The following is an 18,068-nucleotide window of genomic DNA, read 5'->3' as shown; positions in this document are numbered from 1 at the left end:
TGTCCCATCAGTTAAAAATGTACCTGCAGTAATTGCCCCTATGATGACTACTAGAAATATTCCCATGATGCTAGTTGGAAGTGTCCAGTCTACTCAATCTAGATTGCACTCATTCTAAGTCCTTATTCAGGTATGAGTGAAAATGTAGGGATATCTGCATCATTATATGATGTATGACATATACTACACCCAGTAGTAACATCAATTTTGCCATGATGAATAGAATTCCCAATTCAGAGGACTTACTTATGCTGCTTTATAGAAAATTAGTTAAAATATGGAGAGTTTTCTCATATTATTTATGAGATTTGGAAAATTGAGTCCAATGTAGAGCTGGGGATTTAATGCATAGTGAAGATCAGTGAGTCTGGGAGGAAGTGTTTAGATCATCAGTCAGTCACATTGTCCTCAGGACAGAGTGTGTGGAGAAAGTTTTCACTAGACTCCAGAAAAGTTGGGTGGATTTGGATTTTTGAGATTACCTTATCTATGCATGAGAAGATCCTAAGTGCTGCCTTTGTGTATGATCTTGAGAATCATCTAGAAAGGTCTAGTGTTGGCTAGGCTTGAGAGAAGTTAATTTTGTCCCTATTATGTCATATTGTTAAAGTTAAATCAAACAAAGACCTAAGGTGGGCGTGGCTGCCTATCAGTCCTCCCCACAAGGGGGGGGAGGAAGACTTTGTATGTACTTGCCCACTTCCTCGCCTGTGGGAGGAAGACAAATGTTCAGCCCCTTCAAATGAAACACCCATAGGAAATTAACAACCCAGAATCAAATACTGGATCCCTGTTATTCTATACAGTCCTTAGGATCTAATTACATTGCCTCATAGCAAACATGTTCCATAATCTCTCATGACTGAGGGTAGTATCACATGTGTAGGAGCATCTAGTAATGCAATTCCTACTCCTCTCACCAATTAATCACCGTCTTAAGGGTGTGCAAAATTAGATCCGATCACTCTGCTGCATCTGGAAGGGGGGAGGCTGGGAGTAGTAAATACAAATACTTTCCCACCTCTGTAAATAAAAATATAAAAATTCAAATTTAATGTCTCCATCCAATTAATAACCACATTTTTGAGTTTCTGGTAGATCATTTCAGGTTCCTGGAAGATGGATCACCTCGGACAGGATATGCTGTTCCTACTTAATCTGATGTTGTCAAGAAAGAACCACTCCGTCCAGCAATGGTAGTGCAGGAGACAGAGCTAAAGACACTCGCTGAGGTTGGTAAGATGGCTGAGGGTAAGACTGCTAACATCCAGGTATGCCTTCGGTATCACTCATTATTATGGTCTAATCTAGTGAAGCAGAGATTTTGTTGGATCCATGGCTAAGCCCATCAATAATGAATGCTGAGTGTATGAAAGATGTTTGATGCCCTGATACTGCCTGAGAAGGTATAGGTTACATTATTACCTGAAGTCTACCCTAAGTGGAAATCTGTGTGATAAAGGATGGCTTAAGGCCAGTGGACTTCCAAAAAGTTTTCCTTTTTCAGATACAGGTTACAGAGGCTGAAAGGAAACATCAAAGGATAAAGGTAGAAGTGATAATAGGACTGGAGAGTTGGTAATAAACTCTTCCTTTAGAGGGCACTCTACCTAAAGAGGATGGATTTAGAACATGGGCAAATCGAGAGAGAGAAGGTGTGATTGGGTTCTGTGGTGGATGACTCCTGGGTTCAACAATGCTGCCACTAGGTGAATGCTGTAATAATGATGGGAGAACTATGGGAGTTCCAGGAAGGCATATGCCAAGGTCATCTTACCCATTTCAGAGACTGCGGATTGACTACATTCAGAACAAAGGTGGAACAGTGTGAATATGTCTGTGTCTATATTGATCTCTTTCCAGGATATTCGGAGATTTGGCCTGTAGCAAAGGCTACAGCTAAAAGATACTGACTGAGGTGAGAGTACCTATCCCTGGGGTTTTTCTTCCTCCGATATACATCTAACCGGAAGATAGGCCTAAGGCCTTATGAAGTACTCTTTGGGAATGCTCCTGGATTAGGTGTCTATTTCCCCAATAGTTCCAGATGCAGCATAGTAGTTTTCCAAAATGATGTTGTCTGTTGCACAAATTATTGTCTAATGTGTATTTCCAAGTTTTAGTTGTTTCCTAGAATCCAGACTGTATAGAAGCGATTCATTCTTCACAATCAGGAGATTGGATAGTGGTGAAACAAGAGACGGGTGGAAAGTCCTAGAGCTACAGTTTGAAGATCTACATCAAGTCCTGATAACCGCCGTCACTGCTGTCGAATTGCAAGGAGAAACTGATCGTATTGCAATCAAGTGCCAGGACTATAAGAGCCATAATGTTGTTTCATGCCTTATTGTTTGTTCCATATTGTACAAAGGGGAAATCACAGTCAAATCAAATTCCAACGGTTTTATATTCTCAAGATGAGTCAGGAACAACTACGTTGACTTTTGCAGTATAGTGGACTGTAAGACAGATGACAGATAGGACACTTGGTTTTGGTCTGATAAGTACATCTGTGTGACGGGGACTGACCCAGTCTATGGTAATTGTATTTAAATATGACCATACCAACTGTAGATATTGGAAATTAACAGAATGGAGTACTAATCTGAAGTGTTGTGAATATATACCAGTGGAAACTACTTCTAGAGTCAGTAAAGGTGAAGGTTTGTCCCATAGAATGACTATCCTGAAGGGAACCCCACCAAACAGTTGTAAACATGATGAATGTAATCCTCTGTTCCTGTCCATTAGAAATCCTATACAACAGGATTTGGGGATATATGTGTTAGGAGCATGTGTAAGTGACCAAGATCCCCTAGGCAAATTTAGAATGTTGGTAAGGGAGAAACCTCAAAAGTTCAGTAGCATCTGTGGCTCCTACATCCTTACCTATAATTGACATTAAATATTTGGCCAAATTTAAAATATAATGACAAACTGACCTTAGAGACAGGATTTATACAGGAAAGCCCTTTGGTGTTTTCCCTCCAGGATATTGTTCTTACATAATTCATGAACCAAAATTATCAAAACGCAGATATCTGGTGATTGTGTGGAGATTTGAAACTCCGACCCGGGATGCAGGTGGAATGAAGTGGTCAATGTACCCTGATCAGGTCCTGATCGGGTACTGATGCCATTTGTTCTATTCTCACCTCCTGAGTGGGATCAAATCAGAAAACAATGTCCGGTCACGACTAAGAAGGTCAATCCCTACATCCTTTGACTCACGTTTATACATGGATGCCATAGGAATCTGTAGAAGAGTTTCTGATTAATTTAAAGCAAAAAGTCAGATAGTTGCAGGATTCGAGTCATTAATTCCCATGATTAGTAAAAATAAAAATAATAATAATAATTTTTTTGATTGGATTAACATATCTATTGTCATCAACAGAGATTTGTGAATTATATCTGTGATGCTGTGCAGGGAATGGTGGAACAACTGAGCTCTTTTCCAGTGATGACTCCACAGAACCGACTGGTCCTTGACAGCAGAAAAAGGAGGGGTCTACAAGAACGGCTGCATCTACATCCCGGACAACACGGCCCCTGATGGAAGGATCACCAAGGATCTGAAGAAACTGATGAACTTTATCAAATGAACTGATGGGAAAAATTCTGAAATTAATATCATGGCCAGAATAATGTTTTGGGAACTGGTTCAGTGACTACAATGTTATTAGAATTTGGTTTTAATGGGCTGTCATATAGTTCTACATTTTAGGAAAATTGTTTTGGAAAATGTATAATACATCCATGCTCACACTATGTATATGTGCTGTGCCCCTGTCAAAGACACAGATTATTCCATCCTTAAGTAAATAAAACCTTGTTGATGGTTGCGGGGTAAATAGGACAAGGTGAAGGCAAACCCGAAAGGGAGTTGAGGGGACCTGGTGAAGCAATAAGGAAAGTCCAGCTCTTCGCTGTTTAGGGCGTTGGGAGAGTACCTCACTTTGCCTGTTCACCTCTGGTCTATTTCCCGCAAAAGGAGGGATTTGTGAGAGAAGGATTTATGATTTTATGAATATATAATGAGAATATTCTGTAGTACACATTTCTGTCCACTAGATGGCTGCAAACCATATGTATGAGAAGGTCAATGAGGGAGGGGGAAGAGGGGATACTGAAACCACTCCTATCAGGTTAAGGAGCCAATAGTCTCTTCTTAAGGAACACCCCTTTTGTGATGTCATGTCTGCTATTTAAGTGAATGTACTGGGAATAAAAGGCTCTCTCGCCTGGTCTCTTCTACCATGGCTCAAAGAGGATGAGAAGATGCTTTCATGAAACCACCTAGTGTCTGGTCTCATTATAAAGCAGTATGCTGTACACATACTTATTCTTCTAATTGATTTGGCACCACACAAAGAAGAAGGAGAGTCGCATGAATTGCGACGACAACAGCTCCGCCATCAACCTTGGTACGGTCCAACTCCGTAGTGACGGGATGCTACCCGCTTCGGACAGCCTGGCGGCATTTTCATTGACCGAGGCCTCCATGATGTTAGAGGCATGAGACATGATCCTGTAGATACAGTACGTAAGAATGAGGCTCAAACACGGGACCCGGGACTGGACACCAGTGACAACCCTACCACCGAACGATGTGGTGTGCGTACGCATGCCATCGTGGATAATGTCACCTCGTGATCAATGATTACCGCCACCGACAAACTGAGCTGACTTACCCACAGCACGGAAGGAGCAAATAGCGGGATGAGGAGATTACCTAAGTTAAAACCGTGAGATTTTTAGACGACAAAATGAGAAGGTGAATCTAGCACTGAAAACTTCCCTATACTACCTGTTGGAAACGAAACTGGGCCACTGAGAACCGATGGTTGACCTCAAAAGAAGTAACGTTCCTGGAGAGAGAACGGAGAAAACATACTTAAAGAGACAAGGAACGGCTATACACGACTGGAGATGTGAACGAGATCGATGAATATACGTGCGTATAATGCGTAAACTACGAAGGTCTGAAAATGAACTAGCGTGGTGATCCCGTACCTGAGGTGACTGAACATGACCCAATAAAATGTGCAGGGCAGTTTGTTTCACCCGTAATACGTGCATATATATATATACACCACTGTATTTATTGCCCCTTTTTTTTTTTTTTAGCATCCCCCTTTTTTTTTTTTTTTTTTTGGAGTGTGTGCCTGAATAAAATAATGCCATAAGTATGTGTATGTGTGTGTTGTTTTTTTTTTAACTGCAGTAGCACGAGAGTCACCTCAAGACCTGCTACACACTGTCTAGTGAGCTCCCCATCCTGCATCCTCAGTTGTGGCCACTGGGGGCGCAAGGAGCCAGACAGGAACGAGCCTGGGACGCCGAGCGAACTGAAGCAAGCGGGCCGGTGGCAGCAGGAGAGGACACCTGAAGGAGAGGACACCGAAAATAAGTTTAACAATACCCTGCCTGACTAATGGCATGGCGGCCCGTGCCAGACATTTGCGAATGAGTTCGGGATCACGCTGACCCCTGCACCCTGCCTATACTGCCGCGTGGGAGCAGACGCTTCCAGGCAGTTCGCTCCGGTGTAGCGTGACTCCCCCTTACCTGGGGAGCCGGCGCTGCCGACCGGACTTTGAGCAACGGGGCCACTGACTGAGGCGGCATCTTACCTGGGAGGTGGGTGAACGAGTTAGATACGGCAAACGGGGTAGACACAGCGCACAGTGTAGATTAAGGAGCAGGAAGGCAACTAATCCAGACGCACACGGATATGGCCACGATCTGTGTTGAGCAGACGTAGGATGTAGGAGTAGGGGGAAATTAGCCTAAATAGCGCGGAAGAGCCCCTCCCACAAATACAGGCCAATAAATCGGCCTTAAAACTTATCCTGTACTGATCCTGAGTTACATCTGCAGTGACCAGGAATGGGGTAGACAAATAATTTGTAGTTTTGTTCGTGACGCCAATTGCAGCGTGCGCAGGGTACTATCACAGGGCCCTTCCAAGGTGTTATAACTCACGCCCCAGGTTAGGAATGCCAGAGTGGTGTGATTGCCTATAATGTCTCTGTATGGTGATGATAATTGTGTCAACGGTGTCTCCTACCTGGGTACGGCTGGACACCTGGCTCCTGGGTTACTTGCAATAAATTGAGTAATAGATGGATTTTGCAGCAGAAATTGATGTCCAGACCTTTAGGTGAAATTCAAACTTGGCTTTACTGAAGATAACTTTCATCCAAGCAAAATACAGCTTTGGTTTTTGGTCCCAGCAGGTTTTGGCAATGGTTGGCAGGAATAAATCTTCTGCACTATAAATCAGGAGCTTGCAGGAAAAGACGTCTGCTTGTTAGTTCTGTAACTGTGGCAGGAATTTAGCTTCTGCACTTCTCTTTATCTTCTGCTGTATGGGGACTGACTAGCTGAGGAGGAATCTGGCTTCTCCTAGGTCTCTGGACTTTAATCACAGATAGGCTCACAGGGAATGCTGTCATCCTGGAACTCTGGAGATTGTCTGCTGTCTTGTCATCCAGACAAGGCTGCAGGGCTCAGTCTGGGTATTTGATCAATGTCTCAGCCGAGACAAGATCCTGGCTTTCTTCCCTATACAGGGGGACTCCTGACACAAACACCCTACCCCTAGCAGGGGGTGGGCTACACTGAATCTAACTTCCCTTCTCTCCCAAGCTGCAGGATGTGGGAACAGTCCACACCTCCACAGAGGGGGAGCTAAGCTGGAATGAACCATCCCAGCTTAGATGTACTAAGCTGTAACTAGCTCCTTACCAACGCATTGCTGCCACCTGCTGGTGAACATGGAAAATTAGAAGGAAATTTACATTTAACAAAGTTTGGAATGCACAGTTGTGAAGACATGAGCAAAATCATATCAGATGACAAGGTAAAGGCTCTTAACAGATAGTAGTGGGGTAGAGGTGTGTCGTAACATAACTCTGGGGTGTTACACATCCTGTATTATACTCCAGAGCTGCACTCACTATTCTGCTGGTGCAGTCACTGTGTACATACATTACATTACTTATCCTGTACTGATCCTGAGTTACATCCTGTATTATACTCCAGAGCTGCACTCACTATTTTGCTGTTGGAGTCACTGTGTACATACATTACTTATCCTTTACTAATCCTGAGTTACATACTTTATTATAGTCCAGAGCTCATCATAAATTAAGCACATCCTCTCGCGGCACAGGGGATCGATACTGGTGTGGTAAACACCCATTTTGATAAATCCCCCCCCCCATAGTGGTCATCCCCTCTTTAGGTTTTATGGTTACTATTGTACCAGGTGTTTGCTGTGAACTGTGATGCCTAGTAGGATAAAAATACAGATTTAGAAAGCTTTCAGTCACATTTAAGAAACTTTTCTTTTCATTAAAGTAGCTTTAAACATACTGAAAAAGTTTAAAAAAAAAAAGTTTTTAATATAAAAACTATAGAGATGATTGGTTCGGCTCTGTTCTCATCTGCATCGTAGCTTGTGAAACAAAGTGTCACGTACGCACCCGCATCTTGCAACCAGGGATGGGTCTGCCAGGGGCCCCAGACTACCTCCAAGCTCTCACTCCACGCACACCACACACTCAGGCCTCTAAGTGAGTGTAGTTCACCCCCAAACACGCACAGACTCAACAACCCAAACACCAGCTGCCACCACCGACTTTGACGTAAGCCGGAAACGTTGCTCACTCCACGTATATACGTTCTGCTCACAAGCAATTACACAGTCACTCGTTCAGGCTATGGATTCTTTAGAGCAACAAGGCGGACTTATAAAGGGAATATTTTATACACGAAAAATAGTGCAGTGCTTACAAAAACAGATGTAAGAGGAGACAAAGTAAAAATAACATACAAACACTAAAAATATGTCCATGCAACAATTTTATAGAACTAGGATTGGTTTCCTGTTTCAAGTCGGCCCAGTCATTGATCAACCAGATCCTAGTTCTTCCATTGGTGAACAATTAATGAGGGGAGTGGAGGGCATTGAATATTGAAATCTCTTTGTTTTAAAGTTTTCAAATCTGCCTCCAAAATGAGCCCCCTTCCTCCAGTATCTGGTTTATCAGGGGGGGAGCAGATGCTTCTTTGAAGCTAGTACCTGGCAGCCAGAAGTGTTAGATATGACAGGAACATGAGGAGAACTGTCCATCTGCATCTTCTGTAGCTGGCAGAGTCCCAGCCTGCCCGACTCCTCCCTGCTGGGATAGAATGTAGGCCTCAAAGCACTCAGCCATTTGGTGAAGGACCCTTCTATCCTGCAGAAATGACACCTTATACAACAGACACACAGCACATATACTTCTATAATAGCTGCTACAAACATGCACCCCCACATCATATTCATGACACAAAGTATAAAGAAATTCACAAGAAGCTGAAGCACCCATCATATGACTAGAAACTGATGGATGTCTTGGGGTCTGTTGGGGGTTTTCCTTGTGCGGTCTATATTCTTGGTGGAGGCACTGGTGTCAACAGAGCCTTATTCCTGCACAGCCTCTTTTATCCATTGCTTCATGCTGACAGTCCACCAGGATGACAAGTTGTCCACAACGACTTCCCATTAAGTCAGTGCCAGGGCCAAATACTGTCTGATGTAATAATATTTTGCCTTAGTGACATCACCACAGTGGTGAGATCAGCCTTAGTTAATTCATGTTTTCATATAATGGTCAAATTATCCTGTAAGAAGGTCAACAATGAGAGGCAGGAGAAAGTGGACATCAACGGAGAGAAGTAATCTCTGTAGTATCAGATTTATCATCATGTTTATAACCAATGAGAGGATAGCCGTGGTCCTCCCCGATAGTCATCCAAACTGAACATCTAATCCATCAGTTTAGGATTATGAAAGCACCAACCTTACCCTACACCCAATATACAACACAAATCCATGAAAACAGCTCTGTACCATTACCCCTCCTCCAACACATTTTTCAGTAGGTGCTATGAGGAACATTTAAGAATGTTTTTATGCCACTCTATTGAGGCATAAGAAGGTTACAATCAATGGCACGTGCCAGAGTCCAGAGCTTTACGCCTCTTAAGATGATGCCTGGCATTGTGCATTAGACTTGTGTGCAGGTACTTGACCTCTTCTTGTTTTTCCCTGCATAGTGGGACTCTCTGCCTCTCGACAGTGCAGCAAACTACGGCCACATACAGCTGGGTGGCCAGGAGTGTCTTCATTTTTGACAACATTTAGAAAAGGATGCAGTAGAAAAGCTGGTTTTGTGGCCACTTCATTCTCAAGATCATAGGAATCTCAAAGGTCATACTCCTACTCATCATGATGTTATGACATCCACAAGATGATAGAGTACTTCATCCAAAGGAAATGTTCCATTGATGTCTCTTTTTAGGTGATGACAGGACAAGAGATGAGCATTCAGTGAAGGAGTACCTGGATTTGCTTGGTCGATCTTTACTTTTTTGATAATGGTATGTCAAATCTATTTTAATATTTGGACTTTTCTTGAAGGCATAAATCTAAGTAAAACAAAGATTAAGTTTAGTAAAGAAGTTAAAATATCTGCTACCGAGGAACAACTTCATAAGGTCATGCAAACTAATATAAATTCACCCTTCATATCACCTTCATAGGCCAGTAGCAATTTTGAGGTTGGTATCAGAAGTGGAAGCATGATCCCCTAAACTAGAGGAGCTTCATCCTCATGACCATTGATAATATACTGTACTGTGTCTGGATTTTTCATGACAGGATGACTTAAGTGCCTCCTGATAAACCTTGTCATTGCTCTTCTAGGGTCCTTACTCAACAAAAAAAAAAAACAGTATAGAGGCTTTAATCTGTATTTTATGTTTCCATACAGTATGTACACTTAGAGAATGAAGAACTACTGACCAAGTTCTCCTAGCTACAGTCAAGATCCATATCCATTGTAGCCCTCAACTTTGGAAGACAGTAGTCATTCATGCCAATAGGCACACTGCAAAAGCCTTTACACTCTGGCTACTCCTTTGACATCAACCAATCATAAGGGCACCCACTAGCAGGACCTTTGCAATATGGTGGTTTCAAGAGTAACTGCAAAGTGAGTTGGTGGTGTCCAAATCAGACAACCCCTTTATAGTCACTAGAGATGTTACCAAATTATTAGATACAGTACCATTCTCAACAATGGTTCTAGGTTCATTGGGTAGGTATCAGGGGCGTAACGATCACGGTCACAGAGGGTGCGACCCGGCCCAGCAGGAGGGGGCCCGCTGCACTCACATGGAATGGGAGCGCTCTGACGGGGTCCGGCATGAAGTACAATAATAATGCCGGGTCCCGTCAGAGAGCTCTTCAAACGCGCAGGAGACAGCGGGAGCGCAAGGGCAAGGAGGGGGGGGGGGGCGCACTCACCCGGCAGTTCTTGTTACTGCCAGGCTGTTAGTTTTTTTAGAGTGAAGCAGGGCAACCTCTCCGCTCTCTGCTTCACTGTTCTTCTAAGCTCAGGCGCTCCCCCTGCTGGCCGTACATTGCGCTGCTGGCTGTGGGAGGAGCGCTGAAAGCCCAGGAATCGGCCTTCAGCACAGCCAGCAGCGCAATGTGAGTGTGGGAGCGCGTCATCAGTGAAGAGGGTATGTTTTTTTTTTTTGGTTTTTTCATGGAGGCAAAAGGGGGCAACAACTAGAGTGAGGGGGCACAAAAGTGGGCATCTTTACTGAGGGGGCGGCCTAATCTGGAATAACTACTGTGAGGAGGCAACTTCTCTGGAATAACTACTGTAAGGGGGCACATATGTGGTAATAACTACTGTGAAGGGGCACATATCAGGCATAACCACTGTGAGGGGGGTACATATCTTTCCATAGCCGGTGTGAGGGAGCACATATCTGGCATAGCTACTGTGAGGGGGCACATATCCGGCATAAGCACTGTGAGGGGGCACATATCTGGCATAAGCATTGTGAGGGGGCACATAGCTGAGCATAACTACTGTGAGGGGGCACATATCTGGCTATAACTACTGTGAGGAGGCACAAATCTGGGCATAACTACAGTGAGGGGGCACAAAAGTAGGCATAATTACTGTGACAGGAACAAAGATAGGCATAACTGCTGGGAGGGGCCACAAGGTGGAAATAACTATTTTAAAGGGACCACAAGGTGGGCTTAATTACTGTGAGGAGCCACAATGTGGGCATTAGTACTGTGTGGTAGCACTTAGAGGAAATCTCCTAGATTACCCTGCTATATTGGCATGGCTCAGTCTTACAGGCCAGCACAGCGCTCCCTGCTGGTGATTTCACAGGGGCAGTCACCATCCCTTCCTTATGTGATTATTCTTTTTTTCGCTATGACCACAGGGACCTTGTGCTGGATCCAGTGGACATCACGCTGACGCCAGCGACACCCTGGATGAGGTAGGACCAGATTTTATTAGGACTGGGTGAGTGTAGCCATGCATTGGGCTTAGGGCTCTTTAACATGAGTGGATCCTGTGCGGGTAATCCGCTGCGTGAAAGAGTGCCAATCCCCCCTGATCCAGACAGCGGAGACACGGAGCATTAACATGATTGATAATGCTCTTTGCCTCTTTGTGATATTTTTACTACAAAATCACAGTGACAACTTTATCTCACTGTGATTTTGTAGTAAAAAGGTCACGGAGCAGTATTAATCATGTTACTGCTCTGTGTCTCTGCTGTCCAAAACGGGGCTTGGGTCTCTTTTACGTAGCAGGTTATCCGCACGGCATCACCTTGTGTGAAAGAGCCCTTAGTGTAAAGAAAATCTGCCGCCTCTTTGTAAAAATGGGGGGGGGGGGCCGATCCAAAGTTTGCACTGGGGCCCATAACACTCTAGTTACGCCACTGGTAGGTATGACTAAAAAATTGTTTTACTGCATGTTCTTTTCCATCCTGAAATGTACAGTCGTGGCCAAAAGTTTTGAGAATTACATAAATATTGGAAATTGGAAAAGTTGCTGCTTAAGTTTTTATAATAGCAATTTGCATATACTCCAGAATGTTATGAAGAGTGATCAGATGAATTGCATAGTCCTTCTTTGCCATGAAAATTAACTTAATCCCAAAAAAACCTTTCCACTGCATTTCATTGCTGTCATTAAAGGACCTGCTGAGATCATTTCAGTAATCGTCTTGTTAACTCAGGTGAGAATGTTGACGAGCACAAGGCTGGAGATCATTATGTCAGGCTGATTGGGTTAAAATGGCAGACTTGACATGTTAAAAGGAGGGTGATGCTTGAAATCATTGTTCTTCCATTGTTAACCATGGTGACCTGCAAAGAAACGCATGCAGCCATCATTGCGTTGCATAAAAATGGCTTCACAGGCAAGGATATTGTGGCTACTAAGATTGCACCTCAATCAACAATTTATAGGATCATCAAGAACTTCAAGGAAAGAGGTTCAATTCTTGTTAATAAGGCTTCAGGGCGTCCAAGAAAGTCCAGCAAGCGCCAGGATCGTCTCCTAAAGAGGATTCAGCTGCGGGATCGGAGTGCCACCAGTGCAGAGCTTGCTCAGGAATGGCAGCAGGCAGGTGTGAGCGCATCTGCACGCACAGTGAGGCCAAGACTTTTGGAAGATGGCCTGGTGTCAAGAAGGGCAGCAAAGAAGCCACTTCTCTCCAAAAAAAAACATCACGGACAGATTGATCTTCTGCAGAAAGTTTGGTGATTGGACTGCTGAGGACTGGGGCAAAGTCATATTCTCCGATGAAGCCTCTTTCCGATTGTTTGGGGCATCTGGAAAAAGGCTTGTCCGGAGAAGAAAAGGTGAGCGCTTCTATCAGTCCTGTGTCATGCCAACAGTAAAGCATCCTGAGACCATTCATGTGTGGGGTTGCTTATCATCCAAGGGAGTGGGCTCACTCACAATTTTGCCCAAAAACACAGCCATGAATAAAGAATGGTACCAAAACACCCTCCAACAGCAACTTCTTCCAACAATCCAACAACAGTTTGGTGAAGAACAATGCATTTTCCAGCACGATGGAGCACCGTGCCATAAGGCAAAAGTGATAACTAAGTGTCTCGGGGACCAAAACGTTGACATTTTGGGTCCATGGCCTGGAAACTCCCCAGATCTTAATCCCATTGAGAACTTGTGGTCAATCCTCAAGAGGCAGGTGGACAAACAAAAACCCACTAATTCTGACAAACTCCAAGAAGTGATTATGAAAGAATGGGTTGCTATCAGTCAGGAATTGGCCCAGAAGTTGATTGAGAGCATGCCCAGTCGAATTGCAGAGGTCCTGAAAAAGAAGGGCCAACACTGCAAATACTGACTCTTTGCATAAATGTCATGTAATTGTCGATAAAAGCCTTTGAAACATATGAAGTGCATGTAATTATATTTCACTACATCACAGAAACAACTGAAACAAAGATCTAAAAGCAGTTTAGCAGCAAACTTTGTGAAAACTAATATTTTTGTCATTCTCAAAACTTTTGGCCACGACTGTAGAAGCCAAATGCAGTAGAGAACTAGGTCACACAACTATTGTGTAGTATGTACGCTGTACTTACCTTATCAGCAGGATAATGATTATAGCAAAAACAAGGGGAGGAATTACTAAAATCCGTGTATGGGTCCTCCCTGTGGTTGTGTCCTCCCTTTTAGAATACGTTCCGCCTACAAAACAATACACTCCTGTTAGTGGTGTGGGGACTCGCTCTGGTAGACAGGATTAGCGGACGCAGTATAGAGGCAACAACAAGTTCTTTGGATTAAACAGTTCAGTGTTTTATTCACACTTTAGGCAAGTGACAAAACAAGCGGTCATATTAAAACAAAAAGTCACCTTGGTGTTGGTGCTAATTCACACCATGCAGCAATTCTGCCTCAAATAGTCCTTGCTGATAGCAGCACCAACCTGTTTTCACGCCAAACAGGTAGCAAGTCTTCATCCAGACACAAGGCTCCCAGATGCCAACACAGAGACATGGCTTCTGAGCCCAGATGCCTATTTAACCCCTTAAGGACACAGCCTTATTTCACCTTAAGGACCAGGCCATTTTTTGCAAATCTGACCAGTGTCACTTTAAGTGGTGATAACTTTAAAACGCTTTGACTTATCCAGGCCGTTCTGAGATTTTTTTTTTCATCACATATTGTACTTCATGACACTGGTAAAATAAAGTCAAAAAAATATTTTTTTTTGCTTAAAAAAATACCTAATTTACCAAAACTTTTGAAAAATTTGCAAATTTCAAAGTTTCAGTTTCTCTACTTCTGTAATACATAGTAATACCCCCAAAAATTGTGATGACTTACCATTCCCCATATGTCTACCTCATGTTTGAATTATTTTGGGAATGATATTTTATTTTTTGGGGATGTTACAAGGCTTAGAAGTTTAGAAGAAAATCTTGAAATATTTCAGAAATTTACAAAAACCCAATTTTTAGGGACCACTACAGCTCTGAAGTCACTTTGCAAGGCTTACATAATAGAAACCACCCAAAAATGACCCCATTCTATAAACTACACCCCTCAAGGTATTCAAAACTGATTTGACAAACTTCGTTAATCCTTTAGGTGTTGCACAAGAGTTATTGGCAAATGGGGATAAAATTTGAGAATTTAATTTTTTTGCCTAATTTTCCATTTTAACCCATTTTTTCCACTAACAAAGCAAGGGTTAACAGCCAAACAAGACTGTATCTTTATTGCCCTGACTCTGCCGTTTACAGAAACACCCCATATGTGGCCGTAAACTACTGTACGGCTACACAGCGGGGCGTAGAGTGAAAGGTGCGCCGTTTGGTTTTTGGAAGGCAGATTTTGCTGGACTGTTTTTTTGACACCATGTCCCATTTGAAGCCCCCTGATGCACCCCTAGAGTAGAAACTCCATAAAAGTGACCCCATCTAAGAAACTACACCCCTCAGGCTCCATTCACACGTCCGCAAAATGGGTCCGCATCCTTTCCGCAATTTTGCGGAAAGGGTGCGGACCCATTCATTCTCTATGGGGATGGAATGTGCTGTCCGCATCCACATTTGCGGATCTGCACTTCCGCATCCGTGCTTCCGTTTTTCGCAAAAAAATAGAACATGTCCTATTCTTGTCCGCAATTGCGGACAAGAACAGGCATATTCTATTATGTCGGCAATGTGCGGTCCGCAAAATGCGGAATGCACATTGCCGCTTTCCGTGTTTTGCGGATCCGTGTCTCCGTGTATCCGCAAAACACATTGCGGACGTGTGAATGGAGCCTCAAGGTATTCAAAACTGATTTTACAAACGTCGTTAACCCTTTAGGTGTTGCACAAGATTTAATGGAAAATAGAGATACAATTTCAAAATTTCACTTTTTTGGTAGATTTTCCATTTTAATATTTTTTTTCCAGTTACAAAGCAAGGGTTAACAGCCAAACAAAACTCAATATTTATGGCCCTGATTCTGTAGTTTACAGAAACACCCCATATATGATCGTAAAATGCTGTACGGTCACACGGCAGGGCGCAGAAGGAAAGGAATGCCATACGGTTTTTGGAAGGCAGGTTTTGCTGGACTGTTTTTTTTGAAACCATGTCCCATTTGAAGCCCCCCTGCTGCACCCCCATTTTAGAAACTACGGGATAGGGTGGCAGTTTTGTTGGTACTAGTTTAGGGTACTATGATTTTTGGTTGCTCTATATTACACTTTTTGTGCGGCAAGGTAACAAGAAATAGCTTTTTTGGCACCGTTTTTTTTTTTTTGTTATTTACAACACTCATCTGACAGGTTAGATTATGTGGTAATTTCATAGAGCAGGTTGTCACGGACACGGCGATACCTAATATGTATACAATTTTTTAAATTTATGTAAGTTTTACCAAATGATTTCATTTTTAAAACAAAAAAAAAGTTTTAGTGTCTCCATAGTCTAAGAGCCATAGTTTTTTCAGTTTTTGGGCGATTATCTTAAGTAGGGTCTCATTTTTTGCGGGATGAGATGATGGTTTGATTTGCACTATTTTGGGGTGCATATGACTTTTTGATCGCTTGCTATTACACTTTTTGTGACGTAAGATGACAAAAAATTGCTTTTTTTACACCGTTTTTATTTTTTTACGGTGGTCATCTGAGGGGTTAGGTCATGTGATATTTTTATAGAGTCGGTCGATACGGACGCGGCGATACCTAATATGTATACTTTTTTTTTATTTATGTAAGTTTTACACAATGATTTCATTTTTGAAACAAAAAAAATGATGTTTTAGTGTTTCCATAGTCTAAGAGCCATAGTTTTCTCAGTTTTTGGGCGATTATCTTAAGTAGGGTCTCATTTTTTGCGGGAGGAGATGACGGTTTGATTGTTACAATTTTGGCGTACATGCGACTTTTTTGATCACTTTTATTACCTTTTTTTGGGAAGTAAGGTGGGCAAAATTTAAATTTCATCATAGTTTTTTATTTTTTATTTTTATGGCGTTCACCATTCGGGTAAAGTAACATGACCGTTTTATAGATCAGGTCGTTACAGACGCGGCGATACCAAACATGTGTAGGGAATTTTATTTTTTTCATTTTTAATCAGTGATAAATGTGTTTTTTTGATTTTTACTTTTTTTCACTTTTTTTAACATTTTTTTTACCCAGACCCACTTGGTTTTTGAAGATCCAAGGGGTCTGATGTCTGTATAATACAGTACAGTACAATATATAGGGTACTGCACTGTATTTTACTTACACTGAACAGATCTATGCCTTCAGCACAGATCTGTTCAGCACCATGGACAGCAGGACGCCTGAGAAGGCGTCCTGTTGCCATGGGAACCTTCCCCGTCTGCCACAACTTCGCAGACGGGGAAGGGTGAGGACGGGGCTGGCGGGAGGCTGTCTGGGGGCTCTCTCCCTCTTCCATCGGGGGGCTGCAAAGGCACAGCAGCCCCCCGATCGGAGAGGGAGGGACCTCCCTGAGCTGTTAACCTTTTCCATACAGCGGTCCGTACGGACCGCTGTATGGAAAGGGTTAAATGGCTGACATCGCATCACCGACAGGTGCTTCCAAAACCCGGATCAGCATTTAAAATCCGGTCCGGTATTTGACCTCACCTGGCTTTAAATCAGCCCAGCAGCACATGGCCGGAGGAAAATACCTGTTTTCCCAGACCAAACCTCTCACTGTGTCACAATGGCCAGACCCGAGAGAGGAAAGTACTTTTTACTTGCCTTATATACAGTAATAAGGGAAATACAGTAAAGCCTGAAACATTTTCAACCTTTGTAATTATTCTATGTGAACATTTTCTGTATTTCTTTCAGGATAGAGTGTAAAGGCTGTGAATATTGTACAGTATATGATGGTAGGGGATATGGTGGTAAAAACGGTTGCAATGCAATTACCCTGTACACATGTGAATTCAGATATTGTAGAGGAAGGTATAAAACCTACCGTTCGGATCACCCTAGGCTCTTTACAATTAACCTTTAGTATTATTATTGCTTTTTTTGTAATTTTTTATTTTATTTGAAAGAGTAAATTCAGCCTAGATGCTTAAGTGGTTAAACATTTATAGCATGTCCTTAAATTGGTTGTCCAGGATTTGACAATTGAAGACCAATTCTCCAAAATTCTGCCGATCAGCTGTTCTTCTATAGCTCCTGCGCCGGAACAACATAGCCCCGTCCATTGTGTAGCGGATGGAGCTGGTTATCTCGCCATTTACTTCCATGGGAGCAGCTCAGCACTAACCAGTGGACAGAGCGGTGTAGTTTTGTGGCAGAGTTACAGCTGATCAACAGGATACAGGGTGTCAGGCCCCCACTGATCGGGATAGACCACCAATAGTAAAATCTTGGAAGCCTCTTTGAGATGTGTCCACCCTCAGAATTGGTTAAGGACTATTCAATACAATATTGATAGCTTGCAAATCACAAAACTTAGAGACCGCACATGGACATCTTGTGATAGAGGCAAAAAGCAAAGTTTCATTAATTTATCTTTTAAATTTAATAAAAAGGTCATCTCATTCCTCACATCTTTGAATATGTTGAGCCAAAAAGAAAGAAGGAAGAAAGGCCACCTCTGTAGGCCACCAATGTTTGATAGATGGATGAGCAACCACAGGGACCACCATAGATCAGCAGAAGAAAGAGGCCTCAG

The 18,068-nt window shown here is 42.8% G+C and overlaps 1 protein-coding gene across 1 annotated transcript in view; it reads right to left on the bottom strand.

Annotated features, from left to right (window-relative positions):
- The window catches only part of LOC120993597, a 114,013-nt gene that overhangs the window by 68,218 nt on the left and 27,727 nt on the right, over nucleotides 1-18,068 (bottom strand). The gene's annotated exons all lie outside the window — the stretch shown is intronic.

This window comes from Bufo bufo, chromosome 3, assembly GCF_905171765.1.
Source record: "Bufo bufo chromosome 3, aBufBuf1.1, whole genome shotgun sequence".
Classification (NCBI taxonomy): Eukaryota; Metazoa; Chordata; class Amphibia; order Anura; family Bufonidae; genus Bufo; species Bufo bufo.
Note: the sequence above shows the minus strand (reverse complement) of the source record. Positions and strands in the feature narration are given on the sequence as shown.